Source organism: Plectropomus leopardus, chromosome 2, assembly GCF_008729295.1.
Source record: "Plectropomus leopardus isolate mb chromosome 2, YSFRI_Pleo_2.0, whole genome shotgun sequence".
NCBI lineage: Eukaryota > Metazoa > Chordata > Actinopteri > Perciformes > Serranidae > Plectropomus > Plectropomus leopardus.
Genome location: NC_056464.1, coordinates 26,996,918 through 27,006,606, shown reverse-complemented (window position 1 = coordinate 27,006,606; position 9,689 = coordinate 26,996,918).

The following is a 9,689-nucleotide window of genomic DNA, read 5'->3' as shown; positions in this document are numbered from 1 at the left end:
GTCATTTTTTTCACATGCATATTTTTGGTTTTTTTTTTGGCTTTTTTTGCAACATTTCTATGCTATGGCGTGTTTCGGCACGCTATTTTATGCTGTTTTGAGCAGTTTTCAGCTGTTTTTGGGAAATGCATTTTTTGACATTTTTGCCTTACTATAGCCTTGCTTTTTTTTTTTCATTTTTTCAACATGCCATTTTTGGTGTTTTTTTGGCTGTTTTTTGCAACATTTTATGCTATGGCGTGTTTCGGCACGCTATTTTGTATGTTTTTGAGTGTTTTCAGCTGTTTTTGGGAAATGCCATTTTTTTGACATTTTTGCCTTACTATAGCCTTGCTTTTTTTGGTCATTTTTTTTTTGCAACATGCCATATTTTGGTGTTTTTTTTTTGGCTTTTTTTGCAACTTTCTATGCTATGGCGTGTTTCGGCACGCTTTTATGTACTGTTTTTTGCAGTTTTTCAGCTGTTTTTGGGAAATGCCATTTTTTGACATTTTTGCCATACTATAGCCTTGCTTTTTTTTTTTTGGTCATTTTTTTTTTCAACATGCATATTTTGGTGTTTTTTGGCTTTTTTTTGCAACATTCTATGCTATGGCGTGTTTCGGCACGCTATTTTATGTGTTTTTTGAGCAGTTTTTTTTCAGCTGTTTTTTGGGAAATGCCATTTTTTGACATTTTTGCCTTACTATAGCCTTGCTTTTTTTTGGTCATTTTTTTTTTCAACATGCCATTTTTTGGTGTTTTTTGCTTTTTTTGCAACATTCTATGCTATGGCGTGTTTCGGCACGCTATTTTATGTGTTTTAGCAGTTTTCAGTGTTTTCAGCTGTTTTTTGGGAAATGCCATTTTTTGACATTTTTGCCTTACTATAGCCTTGCTTTTTTTTTTGTCATTTTTTTCAACATGCCATATTTTGTTTTTTTGCTTTTTTTTGCAACATTCTATGCTATGGCGTGTTTCGGCACGCTATTTTTGTATGTTTTTGAGCAGTTTTTTCAGCTGTTTTTGGGAAATGTCATTTTTTGACATTTTTGCCTTACTATAGCCTTGCTTTTTTTTTGGTCATTTTTTCAACATGCATATTTTGGTGTTTTTTTGCTTTTTTTTGCATTTCTATGCTATGGCGTGTTTCGGCACGCTATTTTATGTTGTTTTAGCAGTTTTTTCAGCTGTTTTTGGGAAATGCCATTTTTTGACATTTTTGCCTTACTATAGCCTTGCTTTTTTTTTGGTCATTTTTTTTTCACATGCCATATTTTGGTGTTTTTTTGGCTTTTTTGCAACATTCTATGCTATGGCGTGTTTCGGCACGCTATTTTATGTACTGTTTTTTTGCAGTTTTTCAGCTGTTTTTTGGGAAATGCATTTTTTGACATTTTTGCCTTACTATAGCCTTGCTTTTTTTGGTCATTTTTTTTTCAACATGCCATATTTGGTGTTTTTGGCTTTTTTGCAACATTCTATGCTATGGCGTGTTTCGGCACGCTATTTATGTGCGTTTTTGAGCAGTTTTCAGCTGTTTTTGGGAAATGCCATTTTTTGACATTTTTGCCTTACTATAGCCTTGCTTTTTTTTTTGTCATTTTTTTCAACATGCATATTTTGGTGTTTTTTGCTTTTTTTGCAACATTTTCTATGCTATGGCGTGTTTCGGCACGCTATTTTATGTGTTTTAGCAGTTTTCAGCTGTTTTTGGGAAATGCCATTTTTTGACATTTTTGCCTTACTATAGCCTTGCTTTTTTTGTCATTTTTTTTCAACATGCCATATTTTGGTGTTTTTTTTGGCTTTTTTTTGCAACATCATTCTATGCTATGGCGTGTTTCGGCGCTATTTTATGTGTTTTTAGCAGTTTTTTCAGCTGTTTTTGGGAAATGCCATTTTTTGACATTTTTGCCTTACTATAGCCTTGCTTTTTTTTGGTCATTTTTCAACATGCATTTTTTGGTGTTTTTTTGCTTTTTTTGCAACATTTCTATGCTATGGCGTGTTTCGGCACGCTATTTTTTTTTTATGTTTTTAGCAGTTTTTCAGCTGTTTTTGGGAAATGCCATTTTTTGACATTTTTGCCTTACTATAGCCTTGCTTTTTTTTTGGTCATTTTTTCAACATGCCATATTTTGGTGTTTTTTGGCTTTTTTTTTTTGCAACATTTCTATGCTATGGCGTGTTTCGCACGCTATTTTATGTACGTTTTAGGTGTTTTCAGCTGTTTTTGGGAAATGCCATTTTTTGACATTTTTGCCTTACTATAGCCTTGCTTTTTTTGGTCATTTTTTCAACATGCCATTTTTTGGTGTTTTTGGCTTTTTTTGCATCATTTCTATGCTATGGCGTGTCTCTTCGGCACGCTATTTTATGTGTTTTTAGCAGTTTTTCAGCTGTTTTTTTTGGAATGCCATTTTTTGACATTTTTGCCTTACTATAGCCTTGCTTTTGGTCATTTTTTTTTCAACATGCATTATTTTGGTGTTTTTTTTGCTTTTTTGCATCATTCTATGCTATGGCGTGTTTTCGGCACGCTATTTATGTACTGTTTTTAGCAGTTTTTCAGCTGTTTTTTGGGAAATGCCATTTTTTGACATTTTTGCCTTACTATAGCCTTGCTTTTTTTTTTTGGTCATTTTTTTTCAACATGCATTTTTTGGTGTTTTTGGCTTTTTTGCAAATTCTATGCTATGGCGTGTTTCGCACGCTATTTTATGTACGTTTTTAGCAGTTTTCAGCTGTTTTTGGGAAATGCCATTTTTTGACATTTTTGCCTTACTATAGCCTTGCTTTTTTTTTTGGTCATTTTTTTTTTCAACATGCATATTTTGGTGTTTTTTGCTGTTTTTTGCAACTCATTCTATGCTATGGCGTGTCTCGGCACGCTATTTTATGTGCTGTTTTAGCAGTTTTTTCTGTTTTTTTGGGAAATGCCATTTTTTGACATTTTTGCCTTACTATAGCCTTGCTTTTTTGGTCATTTTTTCAACATGCCATATTTATGGTGTTTTTTTGGCTGTTTTTGCAACATTTCTATGCTATGGCGTGTTTCGGCACGCTATTTTATGTACGTTTTAGCAGTTTTCAGCTGTTTTTGGGAATGCCATTTTTTGACATTTTTGCCTTACTATAGCCTTGCTTTTTTTTTTTTCGTCATTTTTTCAACATGCCATATTTGGTGTTTTTTGCTTTTTTTGCATCATTTCTATGCTATGGCGTGTCTCGGCACGCTATTTTATGTACGTTTTAGCAGTTTTCAGCTGTTTTTTTGGGAAATGCCATTTTTTGACATTTTTGCCTTACTATAGCCTTGCTTTTTTTTTTTGGTCATTTTTTCAACATGCCATATTTGGGTGTTTTTTGCTGTTTTTGCATCATTTCTATGCTATGGCGTGTTTCGGCACGCTATTTTATGTACGTTTTAGCAGTTTTCAGCTGTTTTTGGGAAATGCCATTTTTTGACATTTTTGCCTTACTATAGCCTTGCTTTTTTGGTCATTTTTTTTCAACATGCCATATTTTGGTGTTTTTTTGGCTTTTTTGCATCATTCTATGCTATGGCGTGTTTTTTTTCGCACGCTATTTTTATGTACTGTTTTTAGCAGTTTTTCAGCTGTTTTTGGGAAATGCCATTTTTTGACATTTTTGCCTTACTATAGCCTTGCTTTTTTTTTTTGTCATTTTTTCAACATGCCATATTTTTGTGTTTTTGCTTTTTTTGCAACATTTTTGCTATGGCGTGTTTCGGCACGCTATTTTTATGTACTGTTTTAGCAGTTTTTCAGCTGTTTTTGGGAAATGCCATTTTTTGACATTTTTGCCTTACTATAGCCTTGCTTTTTTTGGTCATTTTTTTCAACATGCCATATTTTTGTGTTTTTTGGCTTTTTTTTGCAACATTTCTATGCTATGGCGTGTTTCGGCACGCTATTTTATGTACGTTTTAGCAGTTTTTTCAGCTGTTTTTGGGAAATGCCATTTTTTGACATTTTTTGCCTTACTATAGCCTTGCTTTTTTGGTCATTTTTTCAACATGCCATAATTTTGGGTTTTTTTTTGCTTTTTTTGCAACATTCTATGCTATGGCGTGTTTCGGCACGCTATTTTATGTGTTTTAGCAGTTTTCAGCTGTTTTTTGGGAAATGCCATTTTTTGACATTTTTGCCTTACTATAGCCTTGCTTTTTTTCATTTTTTCAACATGCATATTTTGGTGTTTTTTTGGCTTTTTTTGCAACTCATTCTATGCTATGGCGTGTTTCGGCACGCTATTTTTTATGTACGTTTTTAGCAGTTTTCAGCTGTTTTTGGGAATGCCATTTTTTGACATTTTTGCCTTACTATAGCCTTGCTTTTTTTTTGGTCATTTTTTCAACATGCATATTTTTGGTGTTTTTTTGGCCGTTTTTGCAACATTTCTATGCTATGGCGTGTTTCGGCACGCTATTTTATGTACTGTTTTAAGTTTTTTCAGCTGTGCTTTTTTGGGAAATGCCATTTTTTGACATTTTTTTGCCTTACTATAGCCTTGCTTTTTTTTTTCATTTTTTTTCAACATGCATATTTGGTGTGTTTTTGGCTTTTTTTTGCAACATTCTATGCTATGGCGTGTTTCGGCACGCTATTTTAATGTACTTTTTGCAGTTTTTTTTTCTGTTTTTGGGAAATGCCATTTTTTGACATTTTTGCCTTACTATAGCCTTGCTTTTTTTTTGGTCATTTTTTCAACATGCCATATTTGGTGTTTTTTGGCTGTTTTTGCATCATTCTATGCTATGGCGTGTTTCGGTACGCTATTTTATGTACGTTTTAGCAGTTTTTCAGCTGTTTTTTGGGAAATGTCCATTTTTTGACATTTTTGCCTTACTATAGCCTTGCTTTTTTTTGGTCATTTTTTCAACATGCATATTTGGTGTTTTTTGCCGTTTTTTTTTGCAACATTTTCTATGCTATGGCGTGTTTCGGCACGCTATTTTTATGTACTGTTTTTTAGCAGTTTTCAGCTGTTTTTGGGAAATGCCATTTTTGACATTTTTGCCTTACTATAGCCTTGCTTTTTTTTTGTCATTTTTTTCAACATGCCATATTTTGGTGTTTTTTGCTTTTTTTGCAACATTCTATGCTATGGCGTGTTTCGGCACGCTATTTTATGTACGTTTTAGCAGTTTTTTCAGCTGTTTTTGGGAAATGCCATTTTTTGACATTTTTGCCTTACTATAGCCTTGCTTTTTTTGGTCATTTTTTCAACATGCATTTTTTGGTGTTTTTTTTGGCTTTTTTTGCAACTCATTCTATGCTATGGCGTGTTTCGGCACGCTATTTTATGTGTTTTTTAGCAGTTTTTTTTTAGCTGTTTTTGGGAAATGCCATTTTTTGACATTTTTGCCTTACTATAGCCTTGCTTTTTTTGGTCATTTTTTTTCAACATGCCATATTTTTGTGTTTTTTGCTTTTTTTGCATCATTCTATGCTATGGTGTTTTCGGCACGCTATTTTATGTGTTTTAGCAGTTTTTTCTGTTTTTTGGAAATGCCATTTTTTGACATTTTTGCCTTACTATAGCCTTGCTTTTTTTTTTGGTCATTTTTTCAACATGCCATATTTTGTGTTTTTGGCTTTTTTTGCAACATTCTATGCTATGGCGTGTTTCGCACGCTATTTTAATGTACGTTTTAGCAGTTTTCAGCTGTTTTTGGGAAATGTCATTTTTTGACATTTTTGCCTTACTATAGCCTTGCTTTTTTTGGTCATTTTTTTTCGAACATGCCATAATAGGATGTTTTTTTTTGCTGTTTTTTTGCATCATTCTATGCTATGGCGTGTTTCGGCACGCTATTTTATGCTGTTTTTTAGCAGTTTTTCAGCTGTTTTTGGGAAATGCCATTTTTTGACATTTTTGCCTTACTATAGCCTTGCTTTTTTTTTTCATTTTTTCAACATGCCATATTTTGGTGTTTTTTGCTGTTTTTTGCATCATTCTATGCTATGGCGTGTCTCGGCACGCTATTTTATGTGTTTTTAGCAGTTTTTTCTGTTTTTTTGGGAAATGCATTTTTTGACATTTTTGCCTTACTATAGCCTTGCTTTTTTTTTTGGTCATTTTTTTTTCAACATGCCATATTTTGGTTGGTGTTTTTTGCTGTTTTTGCAACATTCTATGCTATGGCGTGTCTCGGCACGCTATTTTATGTTTTTTTTTAGCAGTTTTCAGCTGTTTTTTGGGAAATGCCATTTTTTGACATTTTTGCCTTACTATAGCCTTGCTTTTTTTGGTCATTTTTTTTCAACATGCCATATTTTGGTGTTTTTTTGGCCATTTTTTGCAACATTCTATGCTATGGCGTGTCTCGCACGCTATTTTTATGTGTTTTTTAAGTTTTTTTCAGCTGTTTTTGGGAAATGCCATTTTTTGACATTTTTGCCTTACTATAGCCTTGCTTTTTTTTTGGTCATTTTTTCAACATGCCATATTTGGTTTTGGTTTTTTTTTTTTTTGCAACATTCTATACCTATGGCGTGTTTCGGCACGCTATTTTTATGTACGTTTTAGCAGTTTTTTTCAGCTGTTTTTTTGGGAAATGCCATTTTTTGACATTTTTGCCTTACTATAGCCTTGCTTTTTTTGGTCATTTTTTCAACATGCCATATTTAGGTGTTTTTTGCGTTTTTTTTGCATCATTCTATGCTATGGCGTGTCTCGGCACGCTATTTTATGTGTTTTTAGTTTTTCAGCTGTTTTTGGGAAATGCCATTTTTTGACATTTTTGCCTTACTATAGCCTTGCTTTTTTTTTTTGGTCATTTTTTCAACATGCCATATTATGGTGTTTTTTGCTGTTTTTGCATCATTCTATGCTATGGCGTGTTTCGGCGCTATTTTAATGTACGTTTTAGCAGTTTTTTCAGCTGTTTTTGGGAAATGCCATTTTTTGACATTTTTTTTTGCCTTACTATAGCCTTGCTTTTTTTGGTCATTTTTTTTCAACATGCCATATTTTGGTGTTTTTGTTTTTTTGCATCATTTCTATGCTATGGCGTGTTTCGGCACGCTATTTAATGTGTTTTAGCAGTTTTCAGCTGTTTTTTGGAAATGCCATTTTTTTGACATTTTTGCCTTACTATAGCCTTGCTTTTTTTGGTCATTTTTTCAACATGCCATAATTTTGTTTTTTTGCGTTTTTTGCATCATTCTATGCTATGGCGTGTTTCGGCACGCTATTTTATGTACGTTTTAGCAGTTTTTTTAGCTGTTTTTGGGAAATGCCATTTTTTGACATTTTTGCCTTACTATAGCCTTGCTTTTTTTGGTCATTTTTTCAACATGCCATATTTGGGTGTTTTTTTTTGCTTTTTTTTTTGCATCATTCTATGCCATGGCGTGTCTCAGTACGCTATTTTATGTACGTTTTAGCAGTTTTTTCAGCTGTTTTTGGGAAATGCCATTTTTTGACATTTTTGCCTACTATAGCCTTGCTTTTTTTTTGGTCATTTTTTCAACATGCCATGATTTTGGTGTTTTTTTTGCGTTTTTTTGCATCATTCTATGCTATGGCGTGTCTCGGTACGCTATTTTATGTACGTTTTTAGCAGTTTTCAGCTTTTTTGGGGAAATGCCATTTTTTGACATTTTTGCCTTACTATAGCCTTGCTTTTTTGGTCATTTTTTTCAACATGCCATATCTTGGTGTTTTTTGCTTTTTTTGCATCATTCTATGCTATGGCGTGTCTCGGCACGCTATTTTATGTACGTTTTAGCAGTTTTTCAGCTGTTTTTGGGAAATGCCATTTTTTGACATTTTTGCCATTACTATAGCCTTGCTTTTTTTTTGGTCATTTTTTCAACATGCCATAATTGGTGTTTTTTTTGCTTTTTTTTGCATCATTCTATGCTATGGCGTGTTTTTTACACGCTATTTAATGTACGTTTTAGCAGTTTTCAGCTGTTTTTGGGAAATGCCATTTTTTGACATTTTTGCCTTACTATAGCCTTGCTTTTTTTGGTCATTTTTTCAACATGCCATAATTGGTGTTTTTTGCGTTTTTTGCATCATTCTATACCATGGCGTGTCTCGGTACGCTATTTTATGTACGTTTTAGCAGTGTTTTCAGCTGTTTTTGGGAAATGCCATTTTTTGACATTTTTGCCTTACTATAGCCTTGCTTTTTTTGGTCATTTTTTTTTCAACATGCCATATCTTGGTGTTTTTTTTGCTTTTTTTTTGCATCATTGTATGCTATGGCCTGTGTTTGGCACGCTATTTTATGTACGTTTTTTTGCAGTTTTCAGCTGTTTTTGGGAAATGCCATTTTTTGACATTTTTGCCTTACTATAGCCTTGCTTTTTTGGTCATTTTTTCAACATGCCATATCTTGGTGTTTTTTGCGTTTTTTGCATCATTCTATACAATGGCGTGTCTCGGTACGCTATTTTATGTACGTTTTAGCAGTTTTCAGCTGTTTTTTTGGGAAATGCCATTTTTTGACATTTTTGCCTTACTATAGCCTTGCTTTTTTTGGTCATTTTTTCAACATGCCATATCTTGGTTTTTTTTTTTTTTGCTTTTTTTGCATCATTCTATGCTATGGCGTGTTTCGGCACGCTTTTTTATGTAGTTTTAGCAGTTTTCAGCTGTTTTTGGGAAATGCCATTTTTTGACATTTTTGGGTTAGGGTTAGGGTTAGGGTTAGGGTTAGGTTAGGCCGTCTAAAAAACTGCTGAAAACAGTTCAGAACAACCTAAAATAGCATGCTAAGACACGCCATGGCATAGAAAGTTGCAAAAACATCATCATATAGCATGTTGAAAAGTTGACGTGAAATGCAAGGCTATAGTATGGCAAAAATGTCAAAATATTTCACATTCCAAAACAGCTAAAAACAGTTGAAAACCACCTTAAATGGTGTGCTGAGACACGCCATACGAGAAAAAGTTGCAAAAACAGCCAAAAACACAACAATATAGCATGTCCAAAAAATGACCCAATATGCAAGGCTATAGTATGGCAAAAATGTCAAAATATTACAGATTTCAAAACAGCTAAAAACAGTTGAAAACCACCTAAAATAGCGTGCTGAGACACGCCATAGCATAGAAAGTTGCACAAACAGCCAAAAACACAATTATATAGCATGTCGACAAAATGACCCAATATGCAAGGCTATAGTATGGCAAAAATGTCAAAATATGACACGTCCCAAACACAGCTAAAAACAGTTTAAAACCACCTAAAATGGCGTGCTGAGACATGCCATAGCACAGAAAGCTGCAAAAACAGACAAAAACATCATAATATAGCATGTTGAAAAGTTGACGCAAAATGCAAGGCTATCGTATTGCAAAAACGTCAAAATATTACAGATTTCAAAACAGCTAAAAACAGTTGAAAACCACCTAAAATAGTGTGCTGAGACACGCCATAGCATAGAAAGTTGCAAAAACAGCCAAAAACATCATAATATAGCATGTTGAAAAGTTTTTTCAACATGCTATATTAAACAGCCAACTTTTCAACATGCTATATTATGATGTTTTTGGCTGTTTTTCAACTTTCTATGCTATGGCATGTTTCGGCACGCCATTTTATGTGGTTTTAAACTGTTCTTAGCTGTTTTTGGGAGGTGTCACATTGTGACATTTTCACTATACTGTAGGCTTGCATCTTGGGTAATTTTTTTGACATGCTATATTATTGTGTTGTTTGCC